The sequence below is a fragment of the Rattus norvegicus genome, chromosome X (assembly GCF_021556685.1).
Source record: "Rattus norvegicus strain SHRSP/BbbUtx chromosome X, alternate assembly SHRSP_T2T, whole genome shotgun sequence".
Lineage (NCBI taxonomy): Eukaryota > Metazoa > Chordata > Mammalia > Rodentia > Muridae > Rattus > Rattus norvegicus.
In genome coordinates, this window is record NC_141554.1 from 68,674,164 (window position 1) to 68,700,808 (window position 26,645).

The 26,645-nt window shown below is 39.5% G+C and overlaps 1 protein-coding gene across 4 annotated transcripts in view; it reads left to right on the forward strand.

The window, feature by feature from the left end:
- Positions 1 to 26,645, forward strand: part of Zc3h12b (zinc finger CCCH-type containing 12B) — a 231,932-nt gene that overhangs the window by 60,675 nt on the left and 144,612 nt on the right. Inside the window, 1 exon segment of one of the 4 annotated variants that reach the window (NM_001432876.1) lies at positions 952 to 1,038. The gene's annotated coding sequence lies outside the window, so the exon portion shown is untranslated. 4 annotated transcript variants of the gene reach the window in all.

Genomic DNA, 26,645 nt, shown 5'->3' on the forward strand with positions numbered 1-26,645 from the left:
TGTCAAGCAACCAGAGCTTCCAGGGACTAAGCCACTACCTAAAGACTATACATGGACTGACCCTGGACTCTGACCTCATAGGTAGCAATGAATATCCTAGTAAGAGCACCAGTGGAAGGGGAAGCCCTGGGTCCTGCTAAGACTGAACCCCCAGTGAACGTGATTGTTGGGGGGGGGAGGGCGGCAATGGGGGGAGGGTTGGGAGGGGAACACCCATAAGGAAGGGGAGGGGGGAGGGGGATGTTTGCCCGGAAACCGGGAAAGGGAATAACACTCGAATTGTAAATAAGAAATACTCAAGTTAATAAAAAAAAAAAGAAAAAGAAAAAAAGTCAGTTTTACTTTAAATGTCCATTAAGAAATGATTAAAATTATAATTTGATAAATCTGGACCATAAATTTGATTATTTGATACTCTTTGCAGCATAAAGAAATATGATGGTGGCTATATGTTTTAGTTGTGAGCCAAATTAGCGATTTTTTATGGAATATCATTTTTATAAAAAGGAGTAATGAGCAGAATGACTTTGGTTATTTAGAACATCAACATATTACAGACCTCTTTCTAAAAAAATAATGAGATGAACTTACTTAACCACAAATAGTGAGAATACATGTGAGAAATCATGAAATTTAAGCTTTCACATTAAAATTGGAATTTTAGAAAATTTGTTTCCGTTGCCATAACTGCAGAGTTCCTTCATGAAATCATTCAGTAATATTTAATGAAGGTTGTATTTTTAGGTTGTGTAATGAAATAGGGAGAGCTGCATAACTCAGTGAGTTAATATAAATGATCAAAACATGATGTTTCAGAATTATGCATGTGTAAAATTGTTATTCAAAGTGGAAGACAGGACTTCAGGTTTCTGTCTTGGCATATAATTAGCTTAGGATCCATAATCTCATTCTAAACAATTAAGCAAACTGAAAAACAGGATTCTTTTTTAGAGATAACAGAGGATTGACATGCTGTTGAAAACCACTGAACCATAAATTGAATCAATGGGGCAAATATAGAGAATCACATCTTGGCAGGTAAGAGACTTTCAAGCAGAACATTTGTAGAAACCCATTCTTTTTTTTTTTTTAAAGATTTATTTATTATATATGTAAGTACATTGCAGCTGTCTTCGGACACACCAGAAGAGGGCATCAGATCTCATCACAGATGGTTGTGAGCCACCATGTGGTTGCTGGGATTTGAACTCAGGACCTCTGGAAGAGCAGTCAGTGCTCTTAACCACTGAGCCATCTCTCCAGGCCCAGAAACCCATTCTTAAGAGGAAAACCTGAACCATGTGTCTGTAATGAAGATCAGAAGTGGGCAAGATAAGAGCTTAAGCTTGAGTATACTAGTAGAAACTTCTAGAAGTGGAAAGCAAAAGGACAACAAAACAAAATAAAAATAATAACAAAAAAATCCCCAAGCCTGAAGACTTTGCAATGTACTAAAAAGTGTAATGTATGCCAGGTGTGAGTGTTAAGGGTGAAAATAAGGAACAAAAGAAATATTTGAAGCAAAAAAGAATAAGAATTTATTCAAGTTAATATCAGATACCAAATCATAGATGTGGGGCGCTCACCTAGTGTCTGAACAAGTGGTAGACTACCAGATGAAAGCAAATCAAAGCAACAAAATGAAGACTAGGTTTATCATACAGACCACAGAAAACCGAAGGTAAAGAAGAAGCAATATTGAAGGAAGTCAGAGGAAAAATAGATCTGACTTCTCAGAAGCCTTGAAAGCAAAAAGAAAGTATAATATACTATAGAATTCGAGAGACATAAACCATATCAAACTAGAATCCCAAGCCCTAAAAGTTATTCTTTAAAGGTGAAGAGTACTTTCTGAGACAAGCAGAAATTAAGAGACTTTGTTACTCATAACCCTGCCCTTCTAGAAATAATAGAAGTTTCTTTTAAAAAAACTGAACACTTAACTAAATAAAGGCAAGATTGCTATACCAAGAAACTACAAATGCCACAACTCTAGATGCTTAGATCTAAGTGCAAGACAGTATGCCTCCTGAGAAGCCACCAACCCTACTGCCATGTGCCCTGAGAAAAGCAATTTCACTGATGCACAAGTCAAGGACTTCAAAACAGCTATTATGAATATTTTCAAGAACTTTAAAGAGGATTTAAATAAATGCCTCAATTAAGATCATGGAAAAGAAACAAAGGAAATAAGGAAAACAATTTAAGATTTGAAAGTAGAATTCAAAAAGAAATAGGATTTAGTCTGGGAGGTGATGGCACACACTTTTAATCCATCACTTGGGAGGCATAGGCAGGCAGATTGTTATAAATTTGAGGCCAGCCTGATCTACGGAGTGAGTTCCAGGACAGCCAAGTGTACACAGAGAAACCATGTCTCAAATAAAACAAAACCACAACAAAAATAACAATAGAAAATAAACAAGATAGAAATAGAATTCCTAAAAAAAAAAAAAAGCCAAATTGGATATAAGCCCAGAGGGCCAGGAGATGAATAGAAATATGCAGTGGCAAGGGGGGGTGGCTCCAGAAAGTTCCACACAACAGGGTTATGAGAGGCTCCCAAGACCCAATGGAGATGCCGTTAGCCGAAATGCCCAAGAGTGGGGAGATGGAACCTAAAGAGACCACCTCCAGTAGATAGACATGATCCCCATTTGAGACATGGGACCACCCACCCATCTTCAAAATTCTTGACCCAGAATTGTTCCCATCTAAAGGAAATGCAGGAAGAAAAATGGAGCAGAGATTAAAGGAAAGACCACCCAGAGACAGGCCCAACTTTGAATCCATCCTGTGTGCATGCACCAAACCCTGACACTATTACTGAGGTCATGTTGTGCTTGCAGACCGGAGTCTGTCCTCTGGAAGGCTCTACCAGCAGCTGACTGAGACAGATGCAGATACTTACAGCCAAGCATTGGACTGAAGTCAGGGACCCCTGTGGAGGAGTTAAGGAAGGACTGAAGCAGCTGAATGGGATGACAACCTCTAGGAAGATTAACAATATCAACTAACCTGGACCCAACAGAGCTCCCAGAGGCCAGGCCACCAACCAGAGAGCATACATGGACTGGTCCATGGCTCCCAGCTACATATGTAGTGAAGGACTCACTTGTCTGGTCTCAGTGGGAAAGGATATGCTTAAACCTGTAGAGACTTGATACCCCAGGGAAGGGTGATGCTAGCAGGGTGAGAGGGGTAGGTGGTTGAGGGGAACACCCTCCCAGAAACAAAGGAGAAGGGGAGGGAGTGAAGAATTTATGGAAGGGAACAGGAATGATGACAGCATTTGGGATGCAAATAAAATAATTAATTAAAAAAACAGGGTTGGACCTAGCCCCCCACACACACGTATGTAGCAGATATGCAGTTTTGCCTTCATGTGGTCCCCCAACAGGTAGAGTGAAGACTTACCCTGACTCTGTTGTGTGCCTATGGATCCTGCTCCCCTAATGGGCTGTCTTGTCTGGCCTCAGTGGGAGAGGATATACCTAGTCCCACAGTGACTTGAGATGCCAGGGTGGGTTGGTACCCAGGGGCAACCTCTTCCTTTTCAGAGGTGAAAGGAGGGGTGGCAGTGATGGGGGGACTGGGAGGGGGCTGAAATTGGGATGTAAAATGAATAAATGGAAAAATCTGTTAAGTGCTAAGGGTAGTTATCAATGTAGAAAATACATTACTAAGTATAAATTTTTTATCAGTTTCCACACAGCTAATAGTGGAAAAATCTACATAAATGAATGTTACTTAGAAGTTTCTAAAAATTTCAAGTGTAGAGTATTTCTTATGCCAGAATTTTCAAACCCTGTTACTCTTAAATTTTTGGAGGCATCCAACAAGTATTTGATAAGCATGACTCTCTGTTTATACGTTATTAAAATTGTTGAAGAAGCAAGAATCTATTCTTGACATTTCTCTGGATATATTGCAGGAATAAATTGCTGTAAGTTTGTTGATCACTTACTTGTATTCTATCCATTATAAATGAATTAATGTATTGTGAATATGTATCAAATATTTAAACAAGATATACCATATCTCTGCCTTGAATGTCCTCTTTCAATCTAGTAATCCAACAGAAATAGCATACTTTAGCTTTACTCATTTTGTTAGATTGACACTGACTGTTTTTAAATACCAGGTTCTTCCTGCATCATTGATGCATCATTAACTTTATTATATTGCTGCTCTTTTATACTATGTCCACCATCTTGAGTTTTGTATAGCTTTCTTTTTCTTTCTTTCTTAATTTTTCTTTCTCCTCATTAAGTAACTAAAACTTTGTATTCACTCTTCAGGTATCTTCCACATTTCAAAATGGTAGACAATTCTTATAGAAATTGTCTGATTTGAATGCGAATGACACCCATAGGCTTATATGTTTGAATGTTTGGTCCCTCCCTCCCTTCCTCCCTCTCTTCCTCTCCCTTCCCCTTTCTCTTCTCTCTCTCTTCCTCTTCCTCTATCTCTGCCTGAAACTTAAGGAGCTCTCAGCTATTCTATTGCCCTCCCTGCCCACTGCGGTGTTTCCTGCCATGATGGTCATGGACTAAACCCTCTGGACCCAGTAGAGAAAATGTTCTCTAGACAGACTGGATTCCAACTCACTGTTACCTCCAGCATTTACAGGCTGTATAGCATCATTTTGACCTCCTATGCTGTTGGTGGGTTTAGTCTCTAAAACTAGAGAGCATGTTGTGAGGGCTTTGAATTTCAGGCTGTACCTAAGGTCCATGACCAGGCATGTTTAGAGAAGCAGAAATAATGAGGTTAGAATGATTAATTTATAACTGTCTGTTTCTAACCAAGTGGGGGATATCGAACTTACACAGTAAGTGAGATTATAGAACCAAAGCATAGCATATAAGAGTCATAGCTACAACTACAGTAAGAATTTTAACTCATTTTAATCTTCTTTATCATCTTCTCACCTATTATAATGTATTTGTTCTCCGTTAGCCATACTTCTTTTACTTTTTCTGGTTTGTTATTCATTCTTAGAGAAAACAAACTAGAAGTTAAGTAATTTTGCCTTTTCATCTGATAAGAAGCTCAGTACTCAGAAGAGTGAAAACATGACCTCTGTGCATTTCATTCTGATTATATGGATCATGAGACATTTTGTATTAGTGTTAGCATGTTTATAAGACTTTGCATTTAGCCTCTGTTATACAAGTGCTAGGGTGGTTGTGCTCTGATGTGTTTAGTCTCATCATCTGTTGAATGTCCTCCCTTTCATCTTTTACTCATTATACATGAGGTGTGTTTTCACACTTTTAAACCATGGCTTAAAATAAATGTGTTTCACAGTCATAACCAAGTATATATGCACATGTGCAACTGAAACAATATGTAAACAGTATGTTTCAGTCTAAGCCCAATCAAAATACAAAAAATTCCACAAGGATTACTATTCCCCTTTCTCTCTCTCTCTCTCTCTCTGTCTCTCTCTCTCTCTCTCTCTCTCTCTCTCTCTCTCTCTCTCTCTGTCTCTCTCTCTCTCTCTCTCTCTGTTTGTGTGTGTGTGTGTGTGTGTATTCTGATACTTTATTTTATATCAATATTGCAAGTTGCTTTCCTTTGATATGTTAACTTCTTTCCACCTCTTTATTTTAATTTATATATTGTGTTTGAAGTGATTGTCTTATAGCTACCATATAATCAGGTTAATTCAATTAAATTTATATCCTGACCTCAATTTCCTTTCCCTCCTCTCAGTACCCCTGCCCCCCCCCACTTCTCCTATACACTCCTCCATTTCTCTTCAGTAAAGGGGAGGCTGCCCATGGATATCAACCAGGTTTGGCTTATGAAGTTGCAGTAAGACTAGGTGCATCTTCTACTGACTCTAGACTAGGCAGCCCAGTTAGGGAAAACAGTTCCACAGGCAGGCAACAGAGTTAGAGACAGCCCCTGTACCTTCTGTGAGGACTCCCAAATGAAAGCCAAGCTACACCACTGTTACATAAGGCATAAGTCAGTCCCATACATGCTTTCTGGTTGGCATATCAATCTCTGTGAGCCCCTGTGGGCTTGGGTTAGTTGATTCTGTAGGTTTTCTTGAGGTGTCCTTGACTCCTCTGGCTCCCTCAATCCTTCCTCAACCCTTTGCACAGGATTCCCCAACCTCTGCCTAATGTTTGACTGTGGGTCTCTGAATCTGTTTCCATCAGCTGCTGGGTGAAGCCTCTCAGATGAGCTATGTTAGGGGCTCCTGCCTGCAAATATAGCAGAATATCATTAACAGTATCAGAGGTAGGCTCCCTCTCATGGCATGACTTTCAAGCTGGACCAGTCATTGGTTGCCCATTCCCTCAATTTCTGCTCCATCTTTACCCCTACACATCTTGTAGGCTTGACAAAGTGCATGTTCAAATGATTTGTGGCTTGGTTGGTGTCGCAATCCCTCCACTGGAAATCTTGTCTGATTACAGGAAATGGCCCCTTCGGGTTCCATATCCCCCATTGCTAGGAATCAAAGCTAGAGTTACCCTCATAGATTCCTGGGAGTTTCCATTGCCCTAGGTTTCTAGCTTGTGTCAGAGAACCCCCCCCCAACTCCTGTTGTATCTCTCAGTACTTTCTCTCTCTGTTCTCCCCACACCTGATCACTAATGTTCCTATCCCTATCCTTACCCCTTCCAGTCCGTTTCCTGACCTGTCCACCCATGATGTCTATTCTATTTCTCCTCAGTGAAATTCAAGAGTACCATACTTGAACCCTCCTTCCTACTAAACTTCTCTGGGTCTATGGTTTCTAGCATGATTGTCCTTTACTTTAGAACTAATGTCCACCTGTAAGATACCATGCTTGTGTTTCTGTGTCTGGATTACCTCACTCAGGATGAATGTTTCCATCCATTTGCCTTCAAGATGTATGCTTTCTTTGTTCTTAATAGTTAAATAATACTCCATTGTGTAAATGTATCACATTTTCTTTATTCATTCTTTGGTTGAGGGACATCTAGGTTGTCTCTGGTTTCTGGCAATTCTGAATAAAATTTCTATAAACATAGTTGGTCAACTGTCCTTGTGGTATGGTGGGGCATCTTTTGGGTGTATGCCCAGGAGTGCTATATTGGGGTCTATTCCCAATTTTCAGGGAAACTGACAAATATATTCCTAAGGTGGCTATACAAGTTTGCACTCCCACCAGCAATGAAGTGTGTGGGGTGAAGACACTCTGGTTCCCAGATGAGGAGGTTTGAAACACTGGTGACCCTGAGGGACGGTAAGCATTTTTCCTGACTCCCAGAAAACCAGGCTGGTCACTAGCCTGCAGCCCGCCATAGATTTTTGACCACCATTCATGTAAGAGCAACGCCCCAAGCCCCTTCACAGGTAGAGGATGTGACTGCAGGTCACATAGGCTCAAGACAGAGCTCCATTATAATGAGGTACCCAATGGCCTGGAGGCTTAGCCAATAACCTTCCTTCCCAGACACTCCTCCCTGCAAAAGGTATTTAATGTCAGGCCCACTCTGAGAAGTGAGGTACTGTTTTACTCATTCACTTTCCACTATGACAGTAAACGTCCTGAAACCCTGGACTACCCTTTTTTTTAAAAAATCAGGATGTGCTGTGGGGAGCCACAGAGAAGGCCTTCACATACAGAGCTGCTGCCATCTAATCTCCCGAAGAAGGCCTCCCTGTTTTCCCAGCGGTGCCCCACCACTAAGCCCTCCCCCATCTTCCAGCCAAGGACTCTCCCAGTGGGACCAGCCAGAGCATCCTCTCTCACCACCAACCCGCCCCAGACCCCTGGCCCCTGGCTAGATCCAGTCCCGCGGGCCCCCACTCCATTCTCAGCTCTTCTACGCCATCCCAGTGGTGCCTGGATGCCCAAGAGCCTGAGAACTGATGGCCCTGGCCTCCTTACAGGCCCAGGGACCCTGAGCCAGCTTCAGCTGTGTCCTGTGCTCAGACCACACTTCCCCACCCCCAGAACAGTATCCTGCGGCTTCCCACAGCCCAACACCCGCCCAGTGGTGGGGTGGGGTAAGTGTGGTTAAACTTCCCGTGTCCAAGCTCCTCGAGCCCCAGAACCCTGTGGCTGAGCCAGACGCAGGGCTCCCCACTTAATCCTACAATCGAGAAGTGTTCCCATTGCCCCACATCCTTGCCACCATGATCTATCATTTGAGTTTTTGATCTTAATGGTGCGTATTAGGTGGAATCTCAGAGTCATTTTGATTTGTATTTCCCTAATGACTAAGGACATTGAACGTTTCTTTAAGTGTTTCTCGGCCATTTGAGATTCCTCTGTTGAGAATTCTCTGTTCACCTCCGTACCCCATTTTTAATTGGATTATTTGGGTTGTTGATGCCTAACTTCTTGGGTTCTTTGTATATTTTGGATATTAACTCTCTATCAGATGTAGGATTGGTAAAGATCTTTTCCGATTCTGTAGGCTGTTGTTTTGTCCTTTTGACACTGTCCTTTCCCTTACAGAAGCTTTTCAGTTGCATAAAGTCACATTTATTGTTGATCTTAGTGACTGAGCTATTAATATTCTCTGTTCAGGAAGTTGTCTCCTGTGCCAGTACATTCAAGGATATTACCACTTTTCTTTTTTTATAAGATTTAGTGTATATAGTTTTATGGTGAGGCCGTTAATCCACTTGGACTTGAGTTTTGTGCATGGTCATAGATATTGATCTATTTGCATTCTTCTACATGCTGGCATCCAGTTAGACCAGCACTATTTGTTGAAGATGCTTTCTTTATTACATTGTATGGTTTTTGGCTTCTTTGTCGAAAATCAAGTATCCATAAGTATGTGGACTTACTTACTTGTGTTTCTTTGATTCTATTCCATTAGCCAACCTGTCTGTTTTTATGCTAGTTCCATTAAGTTATTACTACAATCACTTTTTAGTACAGCTTGAAATTAGGGATGGTGATAACTAGATGTACTTTTATTATACAGGATTGTTTTATATGTCCTGAGTGTTTTGTTTTTTCTATATGGGGTTTAGTATTGTTCTTTTAACTTCTGTAAAGAATTGTGTTAAACATTTTTATGGGAATTGCTTTGAGTCTTTAGATTGATTTTGGTAAGGTGGGCATTTTTACTATGTTATATTGTGGATTATATTGATGGATTTTCAAATATTGAACCAACCCTGCATCCCTGGATGAAGCCTACTTGATCATGGCAGATGATGTTTGTGAGTATTTTGTTGTGGATTTTTTTTTATTTACATCCAATGTTCATAAGGGAAATTGGTCTGAAATTCTCTTTCTTTGTTGAGTCTTGGTGTGGTTTAGGTATCAGGGTGACTGTGGCTTCATAAAATGAGTTTGGCAAGTCCCTACTGTTTCTGTTTTGTAGAAGAGTTTGAGGAGTATTGGTATTAACTTTTCTTTGAAAGTCTGGTAGAATTCTATCCCTGAGTTTTGGGGGTTGGGGTTGGAAGACTTTGGGGGAATATTTTTATCTATTTTTATTTCTTAAGAACATTACAGTTACTTTACTCAAGTAAAAACTACACAGGTTAAGGCTGTTGTTGCCAGGATAGGCATGACCCTTGCTCTACCAGGATCCCGACAGTCTCAGGATTTAAAGCTAAATCTAATGAAGTCACGATTTTTAAACTATGACCCCAACTTGTGTTTTTTATTTACATCCCAAATGTTGCCTACCTCCTGGTCTCCCCTCCAAGAGTACTTCACCCCATACACCCCTCCCTTTGCCTCTGAGAGAGTGCTCTACACAGGTACCCCCCCCCCCTTGCCTGGAGCATCAAGTTTCAGGAGAGTTTTTAAATTAAATTTACTTATTCCCTTTACAAACCACTATCAGCCCTTTCAGTATCCCCTCATGCAAGTCCTCCACCCATTCTCCCTTTCCCTTCTCTCTTGAGAAGGGGAATCCCCCCCTCTGGTTGTCAACTCCTCCCCTACATGCCAAGTCACTGTGGGACTAGGCACATCCTCTCCCACTGAGGCCAGACAAAGCTGGGCACAGGATCCATAGGCAGGCAGGTAGGCAACAGGCTCAGGGATAGGTCCTGCTCCAGTTGTTTGGGGGATCTACTTGAAGACCAAGGTTGTCGTCTGCTATATATGTGTAAGGTGCCTAGGTCCAGCCTGTACTGACTCTTTGGTTGGTGATTCAGACTTTGGGAGCTCCCAAAGATCTAGGTTAGTTGACCTGTTGGTCTTCCTGTGGAGTCCATATCCTCTTTGGGTCCCCCAATCTTTCAACTCTTCTGTAAGATTCCTCCTTCATCTACTATTTGGGTGTGAGTCTCTTTCCATTGGCTGCTAAAATATTCTTTTATGTTTGCTTTTGTTTGGTTATCTTTACTCCCCTATGTTTGCTTTCAAGATCTTTGTCATAATTTTCATAAGCTTAATTATGATGAAATGCACTTATTTAAATTTTTATCAGCTTCATTAATTTGTTAGTTAATATCTCTGGCCAAAGTCAGAGTACTTACAGCCCATTAGTTTTATTTATTGTCTTCTTTGGCTTTTCTGTTAGCATGAATATTAATTAGATATTTTCTTGTACTCCTATATTGCAGCAGCTGTTTTTGTTGTTATTTTATATTCGTATGACTAAGTAATTTCTATTGTTCTACTTCCCTGTTTATTGACTCTCCACCCTCTTTCTATCAAATTTCAATAATGGTCCCATTTGCAAAGCTTTTTAAGTACTCAAATTTCCATCTTGGACTGGAGAGATGGAAGTAGGTAAAGTGCAAGCATAAAGACCCGAGTTTAGCTTCCTAATGTTTACATAAAAGCCAGATGCAGTAGCATTTGTCTGTAACCCCAGGAAAGGGTACACAACTAAAGTCAATAACTCCCCTCTCAAAGAATCTTATCCATAGCTAGTATTTTCAGAGGTAATGGGTAGTTTCTCACGATCCCTTCTTGTTTTCATTGTTGCTAGAGCTGATCTTGCTCAATCTAGGCAACAGCAGATGAGGTGAGTTAATGATTACATTGGTTATATGGAGTGTAAGGAATGGCATTTCATAACCCTTTTCTGTGTTCACTGGCTTTTACATGTTCTCTCTTTTGCAGTGTTCTCTGATCCACGGAGAGACTAGTACAAATGACTTGTTTAGGACTAGGTTCAATTCATTGCTTATTCAGCATCTCAGCAGCTGTGAGTCTCCCCATTCATATTGCTTATTATAAGGAAAGACTTCTCTGATTAAGGCTTGGGTTTGCTTTTGTTTATAGAAGTAAACATAGGAATTTAGAAAGCAGTTTGCTGCTATGTTAGTTCAGTCCACCATCAGAAGTGTATTCTTTTCAGGTCTCTACAACCTCACTAAACCTGGGTTTAGTCAAATTTTAAATCAGGGTTACTAGTACTAGGCATTGGTCCTACCCACTCCTGTGGAATTGATATATTCATAGGGCAGTTGTTTATCAACCCTAACAGTCAAGCTGCTATTGCACAGGTCGTTATATCTTATTTTCTAAACTTTTTTTTTATACTTTATCTTGGCTAAGTCTTGTACAGGTACTCCATGTTAGACATACTATACTAAAGAATTGAGGCTAGAATCTTCATATGAGAGAGAACATGTGATGTTTGTCCTTTGAGGCCTGGATTATTTTATTTAGATTTCCCCCCCAATGTCATCCATTTCCTTATAAATACATAATTCTGATGTTTTTCCAGCTGAATAATATTCATATACACATATACATATATAAGATCTTTATCAATGTCATTGCTGTGCATCTAGACTGCCTCCATTTTGTAGCTTCTGTAAATAGCGCAACAGTGAACATGGGCATGCAGGTATAACTGTTGTAGGATGTACCCAGGAATGGTAGACTGGGTTGCATGCTATTTTTATTTGGTACCTCCAGACTGATGTCCAAACTGGCTGTATTAGTTTTCATTCTTACCTTACCTGGAACTTTTGATACCTATGAGTTCTTCTGAAGAGTGCTAGAATTAAAGACATGACAAATCCACACCTGGTTTATATAATGTTGGAAATTTAACCCAGGTTTTTGTTTGTACTATTAGTATTTCCGGAATGCTAACTTTTTCAGCTCCAGGTCTAAGAAATATGAGGAAAAATAAAAATCCAGGAATCACACTACCATGTCATTTTTCAGCTCCTGAGATAGCCTGTTTCTTTGCTTTTCTTCACATTTCATTGAAACGGAAATTTCTGGTTTCTCTGGAAACTCAGTGGTGTCATGTGATGTTTTCCTAGAAACTCTTATGAGAGGATGTTTTGCTGAAGCAGACATATGTTTTTCTGGAAGCTGCCTGGAAAGGGGGCTTGTGATGTTTTGCTGGAAGGGACACTTGAAAAGACATATGCTATTTGGAATGGTTGTAAGTATAACCTAGCAGACAGTGGACAATGCTCTGGCATTGGATCGCCTTGCCACTCCTTGCTTGTCTTCATTGATCTTCTTCATTGATCCTGTTTTTTGACGATGATGCTGTGGCATTGGTTTACCTTACCTTCTCTGCTGATCATCAGTTGTCATGACTTCATAGAGAGAAACACAGCAAAGAACTTCTCATGATATTCTGACAGCTTCTTGCCTCTTCCATGAACTTGGGTCAATTGGTAGAGCCTTGTGGTTCTTCTGAATTGAACTGCTGTTGCTGATCAGTGAGTGGTGCTTGAGAGTGGATCAAGCTACCACTGCTGATTCATGGGAACTGAATTGCTGATATCCTGGCAACAAAGATTTGCATCACCGCCCAAAAACTATTTCTAAATAGGTCCACATCCCCCTTTGCTCTAATAGCCTTTCCTCTCTACTACCTCTGATGGGTGGTGGACTAGAAGGGGGGTTAAAGCATTTAAGAACCCTTATTAAAGTCTGTTTTGAAGAATCTAAGCCTATATTTCATAATAATCTTTTTTGTTTCATATATATATAGTTTAAGGTTCCAGTTGTACTTAGCATGTAAACTAGGGAAAATGTATATAATTTCAATAAGTGAAACTACAAGTGTTTTTATATTTGTATATATGCATAAGTTCCCCTAGAGTTCAGAAAAGCAGTAGAGGATATTGAATCCTCTTGCACTGGGATTACACATGGTTTTGCAACTGAGCCCTGCTGTGTTTTTCAATCAGGCCTGGAACTGAGACTCACCTTGTCTCTGCCTCTTGAGGATTCCAAGTTAGCTTTTAAATAAGATTTTTAAATGAAGAATTTTAGATAGTTATTTAAGAGAGATGAAAAAGTTATTTTAAGTTTAAATACTATTTATTTGTGTCATCAGACTCCCTGGGATCACCTCTTTGTGGAAATCAAATTAGCTCAAAATTACAAGAATAATTGTTACGTAGAGGGAAATTTATTTGTAGCAAATAAAGAAACTATGAGAAATAAGTTCTAAATCTGTGACTATAGGAAGCTAGGACAGGTGGTAATTATTTGTCTATGAATACATACATATTCAGACATGAGAATGGCATTGTCACATGTAGGTGGGGTTGATATGGCACATGTTCCTTCATACTTATGGAAAAGGAGCTTTCTTGGTTGCATGTTTTATTATGGTATCATGGTAATGATATAAATTTCATTTGATAAACTAGTGCATAGAAATAATTTCTATTTCTACTTCTGAAATATAAATTAAAGGATGTATTAGAAAATCTTTGTTCAGAAGCCCAGGCTGCTGAGTGGGAGAGAGTCTACATCCTACCTTCCTAAAGTTACTGAACTAGAGAAAGATTCTGTATTTTTCTTAGGCTGCTGATGGGGAGACACCTTCATCTTGCTTTCTCAGCCTGATCCCTTTATAATAAGGTTTTGTTGAAAAAGAATTAGCGTTATGAGTTCTAAAGAATAGTTAATTAAACTATGGTATTGGTTCATCAAGAGAACAGTTTCTGATCAGAGTAATGGATCTTGGTATTTTTAATAGGTCCTTATTATGAAATTCAATTACTGAGATTGAGAAAAATGGGAAATAAGTATTGAACAGTTACATGTCATTATTTTGTGTTTCATGCAATTTAACACACTCAATACAACAGTCATTAACTCAATTTAAATTCACATCAGGAAAATATAAAATGAACAAAGAACCCATTTATCATTTTATTTCCAAAGATAATAACTTGCTTGAAATAAAATACACTCATGTATAAATGTAATATTTATTTTTAAATTTAAAAGCCTTCTCTCTTTTTAATATTTAGGCATAAATTTTTAATGAAAAACAGATAAAATAATTTTAATTACCTGAAACTTTAAAACAATATTAAATTATGATCTATGGTTTCAGCCAGATGATAGTGGGGCAGACCTTTAAATTTCAGCACTCAGGAGGCAGAAGCAGATGGATCTGGATGAATTTGAGGCCATCCTGGCTTAACTAATTAGTTGTACACAAGCCAGGACTTCATAATGTTTGACCCTATCTTGCACAACAACAGCAAAACACACACACACACACACACACACACACACACACACACACACACACACACTGGAAAGAGTTATAGTTCCAGCAGAAATTGCTCAGAGGTTAAAAGCACTTGCTGCTTTTGCACAGGACTGGAGTTCAATTTACAGGACCCACATGGTGGCTGAAAACCATGTGTAACACCAGTAAAAGAGGATTCAATACTCTTTTCTGCTCATATGGACTCTGGAGGAACCTGTTCATACATATATATTCATTCTTTAAAAAGATTTACAGTTTCATTTATTGACCATACATAGGCACATAATTTGTGGAGGAATTTAAATATAGGTTAAAATAGACTTTGGATTGTACTAAGATCATTTTTGAGAAACCATTATGTATTTTTGTTTCCAAAAGACATAATCTAAAAGTATTTCAAAGGATAATTTAGTTTACCACAAAGATGACATGAAGCTTATATGGGTGTGAGACTGTAATAATTTTGAGTGTGCTTTGTCTTTGGAATTCTTTTTTAATCGTCTATTTTCTTTTTTAAAAATTGAGTAATTTATCATAATTTCTAACATTTTGAATTATGTTTTTATTTATACCTTTAGTTAACAATAAAGCAAATCCATCTATCCCAATATAAATATACAACATAAAATTTTGAAATGTGTGCAGTACTCACTCACACATGTATCATCTCATTCATGTTTATTATTGTGGTGAAAAAAATTCAGGTCTAATCTCAGTGGTTTTCAAGAGTATATAATCTTATAGAAAAGCAAGGTTATCAGAATATTATATGGTAATCTGTTTCCATCATAATAACCCAGTGGCTTAAAATGCCAGAGCATTTTCCCCACAATTGAACACATTGCTTGCCAATATATCAAAGATTCAGTTGAAATAACCAATGGGAAAACTAGTATTATTACCAGCCTATTTTCACCAAACCCTGCAACTAGTAGTCTAAACACAGATGTCTCAATGCAAAAATTCAAGCCGCATGAAGATCCAAAACAACTTTTCTTCTCCAGAACTACCAATACCAGATTAATGGTCACTAAAGAATGCTTTAAAACATCTTCAAAGACATGAAAGAGAATATAAATAAACAGTGTAATAAAATAATGACGTCAATTCAAGTTATGAAACTAGAATTCAATGAACATATTTCTCTCATCCAAGTACTAAACATGCCTCATTTATTTCCTGCTTTATCCCAATACCAGGCAATTTGGGGTTGAAAGATTTGTGGGTGGGTTGGTGTCCTTATCCCTCCAGTGGGGATTCCTGCCTGGCTACAGGAGGAGGCCTCTTCAGGTACCATATCCCCATTGTTAGGCATCTTGGTTAAGGTCATCCACATTGACTCCTGGGAGCCTTCCTAATCCAGGTCTCACTCTTTCTCAACTGTGAGTCTGCTGTCATTAATAACACTGCAAAAATAACTTCCTTGACCCATAAAGGTCAGCATGAACATAGATCAAAGGTTTCTGGCAATAGCACTGATCATGAAATATCCACATGGTCTCTGGCCTCTGCATGTGCAACAGACCTCAGCATGTTCTCCAGTGACAATATAGACCGCAGACATTAATATAGCCCCCTGCTGCAGCACAGGCCATGGACTCTATCATAGCTCTCAGTAGCAACACTGGCCAAGGACAGCAATATGGCCTCCTGGGCAAAACAGTCCACAGACAACAAAAATATCATTCCCAAAAGCAGCCCAGCCCATAGATGTTAAAATGGCTTTCAGGAGGCAGCGTAGACCCTAAACAGCCACATGGCCTTCAGTGGTATTTTGACCCATAGATATCAGTATGGCTTCGGCCAGCAGTATAGACCACAGATATGCACCTGGCCTTTGGTGGTAGCATGGGCCACTGAAATCAAAACTACCTCCAGCTAGGGCAGGACCACGCCATGGACCCCATCATGGCCCTCTGCTATAACATGGACCACAGACATCAACATAGCCTCAGTTGGCAGCAAAAGCCTCTCATATCAACATGGCCCCTGTAGCAACCAAGACCACAGACACTAATATGGCCTCCTGTAGCACAGTTCTTCAGATATCCTGTTATTGCTCAGAGCCAGGGCTATGATGTGGCTGAGCAGTGTGTTGGGACTGAGGTCAGTCTGCACAAGTTCCAGTCAGCTGCATGCCACCCTGCCAGTTGTACTTGGAAACAACATGTTCTCGACCTCAGCCTTCTTTCATACCTGTCACCTCTGTCACATCTCTCCTTATGCCTCTCATCACTGCACACACACCACTCCATCCCTCCATCTTTCCCACTTTTTCATCTCATAGTCATTTGTCATAGTGACATTGGAAACTGCAGTCTGTCACACAGTGTATTTTTTGTCCCAGACAGCTTTATGCAAATATTCATTGTAATGAGTTGTTGGTCTGACTCAAGATTTCTGACACACTATAAATACTAGACCATGCCTGAAACTCTTTTGGGTATCCTGCTGTAGCCCAGAGTCAGAGTGATCTTATGGCTTGGTAGGGCCTCTGGTAGTAGGCTTCATGCTGCAGCAAACCTCCCCGTCCTCGATATTGGCTACACAGGGGCTCCCTGAGCTTGACCTCTGTGCCATCTTCCAGCAGAGCATGTAGCCCAGGCTGCAGCCACAGAGGCTCCATGCTGGGGCCTGCTGATAGGCCTAGGACCAGCCCTATTCAGTAATGACAGCGGGTTCTGCACGCCCGGTTCCTCTACGCTCTCTAGCTGCTCATAGACAACTCTGGAGCGGACTGACTCAAAACACTGGATCTGGGCCCAGATGGCAGCTGAGTTGCTCAGTCTGGGCTCCACGCACGAGTGTTTTTAGTTTGTTTAACCCATTAGAAAAAAATAACATTTGTGTAGCTCTCAAGTTTATTGTGAGGAAAAATTGATATGGTAGTTATTTAATATTCCTTCTGGATAAAACACACTTGGAAAAGTGAGTAATTATGGCACAGGCTTCTTTAATAACTACTTCTAATTAATAACGTTTAGGAATTAAAAATAAAGCCACCTGTTAGCCACTTTTAAAGTAAAAATTAGAAGAAAATATCAGGGTTGGGGATTTAGCTCAGCGGTAAAGCACTTGCCTAGCACGGGCAAGGCCCTGGGTTCGGTCCCCAGCTCCGAAAAAAAGGAAAAAAAAAAGAAAATATCAGTAAATTAATTGAATTACTTAAATATCTTGAGTTTATCAAGTGTTTTCTTGATAATAACTTAATTGTTTATAAGCATATTTTTCATTTCAATCTAAGTAACACATTTTTATTTAGTTGAAAATTTTAATTATTCTCTTGAATCCATGTTTTCACTTTTCTATCACCACATTTTTTTTTATTAACTTGAGTATTTCTTATATACATTTCAAGTGTTATTCCCTTTCCCGGTTTCCGGGCAAACATCCCCCTCCCCCCTCCCCTTCCTTATGGGTGTTCCCCTCCCAACCCTCCCCCCATTGCCGCCCTCCCCCCATAGTCTAGTTCACTGGGGGTTCAGTCTTAGCAGGACCCAGGGCTTCCCCTTCCACTGGTGCTCTTACTAGGATATTCATTGCTACCTATGGGGTCAGAGTCCAGGGTCAGTCCATGTATAGTCTTTAGGTAGTGGCTTAGTCCCTGGAAGCTCTGGTTGCTTGGCATTGTTGTACTTTTGGGGTCTCGAGCCCCTTCAAGCTCTTCCAGTTCTTTCTCTGATTCCTTCAGCGGGGGCCCGTTCTCAGTTCCGTGGTTTGCTGCTGGCATTCGCCTCTGTATTTGCTGTATTCTGGCTGCTATCACCACATTTTTATTATAAGCCATTATTCTTCCTTTAAGCTGTGCATTCTGATACTAAAGATGACAGATATTCTTTTTTATAATTTGCACTTATTATTTTTACTATTATTATTAAAATTGTATTGTTATTATTGTCAATAATATGATGATGGGTGCAGGCTGTGCGTTTGGGCACATACACACAGCATACATGGAAATAAGAAAATGGCTTTGTGAAATTGGTTCTCTCCTTCCACCTTTATGTGGTACCAGTAACCCAACATGCATAACAAGTGCCCTATCCATTGAATCATCACTGTCTCATTTCTTCATGAAGCCATATAGATGTTACATATTTAAGTCTATAAATAGTTTTCAAGACCTACAGTAAATAAATATTCCTTTAAACCTTTAAATTTGCTGAAATAAATGCTAAGGATATCAGTTTTGTTGGATAAGAAGCAATTAATAAAATACATAGCCCTTTCAGTCTTGAGATCCCAAGGCCATTTTTTTCTTTTGTTTATGGTATTTTCTTTTGTAATGGAACTCATCAATACTTATTCTTTCCTCTGACATTCTAGTCTCCATAAGTATGGCTACGTAGTAAGCATGTAAAATCTTCTGCACCCACTTCTTAGTCTTCTTCCAAAGATAAACACATAATACTCTTTTAAATAAAATATTTCTAATTGACAAATAACAATTTTATATTACTATGGCATAATGTGGTTTTCTCTAAGAATAACTGATTTTGTAGCTAATACTGGCCTCAAATTTATGGTACTTCTTAACCCTCCAAAATGCTGAGCTTATAGGTATGTTTTATGTCTAAGCAATGTGATGTTTTCACATACACACATACACACACACACACACACACACACACACACACATTGTAGAAAAATCTAAAAAAAAATAATTGATATACTTACCATAAGCCCCCTTTTTTGGTATTTTCCCAATGACTCTAGACAATAGGCAATTGAAAAATAACATGTAAATCATTCCATTTATTTCTGCAAGTACTGGTTATTGGATGTTTATAATGTGTCAAGAAGAATGAGCTGTTGAATATCAGCATTGTGGGATCCATTACATTTCACTTTACTAAAGAGTAGCTAGATGGTGTTACAAAAGTAGTAGAAGCTGGGAATGCTGTAATAGTCATGGTCATTGTTCTTTAGTTTTCTTTTCACTTTCGAGATACTTAAAACATGTTATGAAACATGCTGATGAGGGTTCTGTTCTTCCTTTCTGTAGTTTCAACATTTTAGACAAGATTGGACAGTGCATCTCAGCGGGCTTCAAACAATTGTAGCAGGGTTAGCTCTCTGTCCAATTAGGTAGCCTTCCTAAAGGAGTTTTCCTGACCTCAGTATGGAGTATTGCTCCAGAGTACTCTCCTTGAACACTTTTTTCACGTGTGGATTTGACAGTCATGCTCCCCTTGTGTGGATTTTTAGTATATGAGGCCCTAACTGGATTTGTTCCTTTTGTGTGTGCATGGTTTTCTAAGTTTTTGGTATTTACAGTCTTACTTTGAGTAAGTATGTTTGCTTTCCTAAGTTCTAGTTCAGCTGGCAGGAGGTATAATGTAGTTCTGTGATTCTCCAGTTCTTGTGTTCTTAGTGGATAGGGGGTAGGCTTTGGGTTTTGAGATGTGGTTAGGCCAACTCCTCTTCCTGGTCAGCAGTCTATAGAGTTTTGAAATCTACCTTTAGCATAGTTGGCTGACATTTAAGGGATAAAAGAGATCTGGTGCTCATCCTGGCTAGGAAGAGATAATCACTGATGCTAAAATGATACTAAATTTTACTCGTGTCTCCTTGGCTTTTATTTACTTATATCTTCACATCTACAAAACTATTTCTTAATTGTTTTTATGTTTTCTATCACTTAGTTATGTTTTATTTCGTTCCATCTGATTTTATACATAGTCTCCTATTCCCTTTATTAGTTGCTTCTCATTTCTACCATATTTTCCATTATTGCATTACCATCCATCACTTAGTTACTTTTACACTGACTGTTAATCCTAACAATATACCAACTTCCTCTTTTTATTTAATGTTACCTCCCTTTTTTCCTGTTGCTCTAACATGAATGTCTGTCTTTATTTTTGTTCATTCTTACCTTTCAAAATTCATATTTTCATGTGTGATACACTACCCATGTTTCTTTATTGCACACAACTTATTGGAGATGAAAGGACAACTATATTGCTTATCACAGTACTAGCATAGTGTACCTACTTATCAATTGGTGTTGCTTCTATGGTTAGTTTTCTGCTCTGAGAGTGGGACTGGAGATTGTGACTAATGCTATGAACAGGTGAACCAAGGATTTAGCTAATGGACTATATTCCCAGTTCACTGGAAAGGTCCAATGCCTCAATTATAATATAGGCTAGTCAAATTTTAAATTGCAAATAATGATACTTAATGTTTATGTAATAAAGTCCTATATTTTTTAAAAAGTCCAACCAGGAAGATAATCCGAAGGTATGCAGGTACCAATGTGGACACACGCACACACACACACACACACACACAGCTCAAATGCCTTGTAAATCACTACTTCCACAATAATAGATTCCAGTGAGTGTATATTACATGAAATCTGCATAAAAATTCAAAATGTAATAAGAATATTTAACAAAATCAAATGTCATACAAGTAAATTCCTGAGTTAATTTAAAACAAAGAGAAATGTAAATAAGAAAGTCAACATGTGTATGCTTCAATCCTACACAGAAGGGGGAAGAAAATAATCACAGGAGGTAGAGCGAGGGAAGGACCTAGGAGGGAGAGAGGAGGGAGAGAGAAAGGGGTAGCAGGATCAGGTATTGGAAGAGACAGGAGAGAGGTACAGAGGATCAGTGTAAAAATAAAATAAAAATAAAAATAGAATAAAAATATGTAGCAATGAGGGATGGAAACAGGAAGTAGCCACTAGAAAGTCCCAGATGCCAGGAAGGCAAGAGGTTCCCAGGACCCAATGGGAATGATTATCTGAAATATTAACAAAGGGGAGAAAGAACCTGTAGAGACCACCTCTAGTAGATAGGCTTGGCCCTCAGTTGTGGAAGGGGACCACCCATCATCTCAAAATTTTTAACCCAGAAATGTTCCTGTCCAAAGGAAATGCAGGGACAAAAAATGGAAGAGACTGAAGGAAAGGTCAGAGACTGACCTACCTAGGGATCCATCCCATCTGCAGACACCAAACCCAGATACTATTGCTGATACCAAGAAGGGCTTGCTGACAGGACCTTGGTATGGCTGTTCCCTGCGAGGTTCTACCAGCACCTGAACAATACAGATGCAGATATAGCCAACCATTGGACTGAGCACGGAGACCCCAATGGAATAGCTAGGGGAAGGACTGAAGGAGCTGAAGGGGTTTGCAACCCCATAGGAAGAACAATATCAGCTAACCTGACCACCCAGGGTTCCCGGAGACTAAACCACCAACCAAAGAGTATACATGGAGGGATCCAGGCTCTAGATGGATATGTACCAGACATCAACGGACATCAATGGGAGAGGAGACCCTTGGTCCTGTGGAGGTTTAGTGCCCTAGCATAGGGGCATGCTAGAGTGGTGAGGCAGGAGTGGGTGAGTGGGTGGAGGAGCACCCTCAGAGAGGCAAAGGGGAGGGGGAGGGGGGAATGGAATGGAGGGATTGTGGAGGGGTAATACACCAGGAAAGTGTGTTTCATTTGAAATGTAAACAAATAAAATGATTGATTAAAAAAGTCAACACTGGATATCTGAAAGAGAATTTTTAACAAAGAGACAGAAATGCTTGGAAAAATTGAAATTTTATAAATGAAAAGCTTTTAGGACAATAAAATATTCTGTGGAATGTCTTGTCAATACATTGGATAAAGTTCAAGAATATCAAGTCTTGAAGTCAAGGAAGATGAATGTTAACATCTATACAACAGCAAAGATAAAATATTAAGTAACTACCAACAGAACAGAAGAGCTGTAAGATACTATTAAAAGAACAAATTTTTGAAGCAAGACAAAGAAAGGGAACATTTCAAGCTAACAGATTAGATAATACATTCAATAAATTCACAGCAGAAAATTCCACAAATCTAATGAAAGAGATGGCCATGCAAATACAGGAGGCATTTTAAACATTAAGCAAACAAGACCAGGAAGGAACCTTTTTAGAATATAGTTAAACATTAAGCATACACAACATAAAAATATTGAAAGCTGCAAAAGGGAACCAACAAGCCACATATAGTTAAACCTATTTGAATAACAGCAGATTTCTCAAAAGAAACTATAAAAGCTGAGAGGGTGTGAAGAAAATGTAATCCAAGTTTTCTGAAAAACATTAACTGCCAAATCAGATTACTATATCCAGCAACATGATCTTTCACAATTGGAGGAAGGAAAACTTTCCATGAAGAATACAAACTAAAGGAATTTATACCCACTACACCTGTGCCCTGTAATAATGAAGAAAAGAATAAATAATTAATAATAATTTATCAGCACAAGCTCCTTAATGCCTGGTAATACCATTATTTTTGTGAAATTCTTTCAGTATTGTTCTGTATTAATTGCTTATACTAATAAAATTATATTGTGTATTTCTTTTTTCTTTGTTGTTTATTCAATTTGCATCCTGATCACTGCTCCCCGCCAGGTCATCCCCTCTCATACTCCCTCCCCCATTTCCCTCCCATTTCACAGTTTGGTGGCCCCCCTGGGTATCACCCAACCTTGGCAGCTTAGCTTGAAACTTCTCATGTTATTGAGTTTGTAAATGTTTTGATGCCTTCAAAATAAACAAATTAGTGGTTTTTATGGAAAATTATGACTATATCATAAATTTCTTAATAAATTTTATTTTTTCTTTTTTGAGGGAGAGAAGCCCATTGTCCTTTTTAATTTTCTATTTTATTTACTTTTTAATCATTTTAATTGTTTACATTTCAAATGATATCCTTTTTCCCAGTTACCCCTCCACAACCCCCTGCATCCCATCCCTCCTCTCCCCCTTCCCTTTGCCACTCTGAGGGTGCTCGTCCACCGACTGACCCACTCACACCTCACCACCCTAGCATGCCACAATTAACTTCAACAGGACCAAAGACCTCCTGTCCCACTGATGTCAGATATGGCCATCCTCTGCTCCGTATGTATCTAGAGCCTGGATCCCTCCATGCATACTCTTTGGTTGGTGGTTTAGTCTCTGGGAGCCCTGGGTGGTCCAGTTAGTTGATGTTGTTCTTCCTGTGGGGTTGCAATCCCCTTCAGTTCCTTCAGTCTTTCCCCTAGCTCTTTGATTGGGGTCCCCATGCTCAGTCTGATGGTTGGCTGCGAACATCCGCATCTGTATTTGTCATGCTCTGGCAGAGCCTCTCAGGGGGTAGCTATACCAGGCTCCTGTCAGCAAGCCCTTCTTGGCATCAGCAATAGTATCTGGGTTTGGTGTCTGCAGATGGGATGGATCCCCAGGTGGGGCAGTCTCTGGATGGCCTTTTCTTCAGTCTCTGCTCCATTCCATTTTTTGTCCCTGCATTTCCTTGGAAGAGGAACATTTCTGGGTTAACCATTTTGAGATGGATAGGTGGCCCCCTCCCTCAACTGAGGACCATGCCTATCTACTGGAGGTGGTCTCTACAGGTTCTTCCTCCTCTTTCTTACATATATCAGGTAAAGTCATCCCCATTGGGTCCTGGGTTCCTCTTGCTTCCCTGGCATCTGGGACTTTCTAATGGCTACTCCCTGTTTCTAACTCCCCACTGCTACATATTTTTATTCCACCTCCTGACCCTCTGTACTTCTCTCCTGTCTCTTCCAATACCTGATCCTGCCCCCCTTTTCCCTCCCCATCCTCTTTCCCTCCCTCTACCTCCTGTGATTATTTTCTTCCCCTTTTTGTGTAGGATTGAAGCATCCACATCCTGGCCTTCCTTCTTCTTAAGCTCCATATGGTATATGGGTTGTATCGTAGGTATTCTGAACATTTGGGCTAATGTCCACTTATCAGTGAGTACATACCATGTGTGTTCTTTTATATCTGGGTTACCTCTTCTAGTTCCATCCATTTGCCAGTGAATTTCATGCCAGCATTATTTTTGATAGCTGAGTAGTATTCCATTGTGTAGATGTACCACATTTTCTGAATCCATTCCTCTGTTAAAGGGCATCTGGGTTCTTTCCAGCTTCTGGCTATTATAAATAAGGCTGCTATCAACATAGTGGAGCATGTGTCTTTGTTATATGTTGGAGCATCTTTTGGGTATATGCCCAGGAATGGTATAGCTGAGTCCTCAGGTCCAATATGTCCAATTTTCTGAGGAACCTCCAGACAGATTTCCAGAGTAGTTGTACCAGTTTGCAACCCCATCAACAATGGAGGAGTGTTCCTCTTTCTCCACATCCTCACCAACATCTGTTGTCACCTGAGTTTTTTATCTTAGCCATTATACCTGGTGTGAAGTGAAATCTCAGGGTTGTTTTGATTTGCATTTCCCTTATGACTAAAGATGTTGAACATTTCTTTAGGTACTTCTCAGCCATTCGATATTCTTCAGCTGAGAATGTTTTGTTTAGTTCTGTACCCCATTTTTAATAGGGTTATTTGGCTCTCTGGAGTCTAACTGCTTGAGTTCTTTGTACATATTGGATATTATCCCTCTATCAGATGTAGGTTTGGTAAAGATCTTTTCCCAATCTGTGGGTTGCCATCTTGTCCTAATGACAGTGTCGTTTGCCTTACAAAAGCTTTTCAATTTTATGAGGTCCCATTTGTTGATCTTAGAGCATAAGCCATTGGTGATTTGTTCAGGAAATTTTCTCCAGTGTCCATGTGATCGAGACTCTTCCCCACTTTTTCTTCTATTAGTTTGAGTGTATCTGGTTTGATGTGGAGGTCCTTGATCCACTTGCACTTGAGCTTTGTACAAGGAGATAAGAATAGTTCAGTTTTACCCCAGCGTAGGGGAAAGCTGGAGCAGTGGGGCGGGAGAATGTGGGTGGGTGGGGGAGCACTCTCATACAGGCAAAAGGTAGGGGGGAGGGCAGATGAGGGATGGGGGACTGGTGGAGGGGTAACTGGGAAGTGAGATATCATTTGAGATGTAAATGAATGGAGTGATTCATTAAAAAAATAGATCAATTTGCTCTCATTGAATCTTTCTCAGGTACTTTTCATAAATTGGATATATTAATCTAAGATTCAGAGATTACTAAATAGGTGTTATATATATTTCAAGTTGTTAGCTCAGAAGTAAGATTGGAAGCTGTAGTGATGAATTAGGTCTCCTGAGAATAGAGAGTAGAGCAGAAGAGGCCAAGATAGTTCTATTATGCAATAAAAAAATTCAGAACTTCACAAAATATTAACCCTCTGTTGTACCTACTAAGTTCCACTGCATAGATCCACGTTCATAGCATCACAGTCAGCCCTGGATAATCTCGGTGTGTCACAAAACAAAATGAATAAACATGAGCAGGAAAGGTTTGTGAGGAGTGGAGAGGGTGGACAGAGGTGATAGGGAAGTGAGAAATTAGTGTGGTCAGTGTACAAGGCATATATGTATTATTGTTACTACCGTCATCATTGTAAAATCCAGTTCCGAAGGATATGATGACCTCTTCTGGCATCCATGTGCACAAAGGCACATGTGTGCCCCCTCCCACACACACAATTTTACATTCACTCACAAATACACTTACATGCAGCATGCACACATAAAGAAAAAAGCAATTAAGTAAGTAAATAAAAGCAAGATTTAAAACATGGCTAGAAAAAAAAGAACCATAAAGGGGATATTCAAATATGCTGGAAGAAATTCTTCCTTTTAGTTTCAACTCTGCTATTATAAATGCTCCTTTTTTTCTTGCCAGTTCCCAAATACTTTTTCTTCTTTCATTTTTTTTATAACTACATTATTACAATATCACTTGGGATAAACGTATTTGGGTTGCATCTGATTGTTTCAAAGACAATTCTTGTTCTTACTTTCCTCTCCTTTTCCAAAGCAGATAGTGTCCATGCCCAGGGATACGGAAGGAATAGTGAAAAAGCAGCCCTAAAACTGATACAAAGCCTGGCCACTGAAGCTGTGAGATCACTATAGTCCTAGGTTACATCATAGGCTCACACCATGTTTAACCATATCATGAACGGTAACATGTTATTTCCCTTTGTGATAATAGGTTTCTAGAGATTCAAACTGTAGAGTTTCTTTCTCAGTAATGGATTTAACCATGATAGGTCTGGTAGTGAGTTCCAAGTCAAAAGACTATACACTTCCTTTTTCTGTATCCAAGTAGTATGCCTACACTTTTCTGTGTGAAATTTAGGGAATAGCTACAAGGACAGTGTGATTAGGTCTTCCTTATCCACTGAGATCTTTGTTAGTTATGATTCTAAAAGAAAGTATCATGATCTCTCATTTACTTTGCTTCTATTAATGTATTAATGCATGGATGAATGTTGAAGGTGAAATGTAT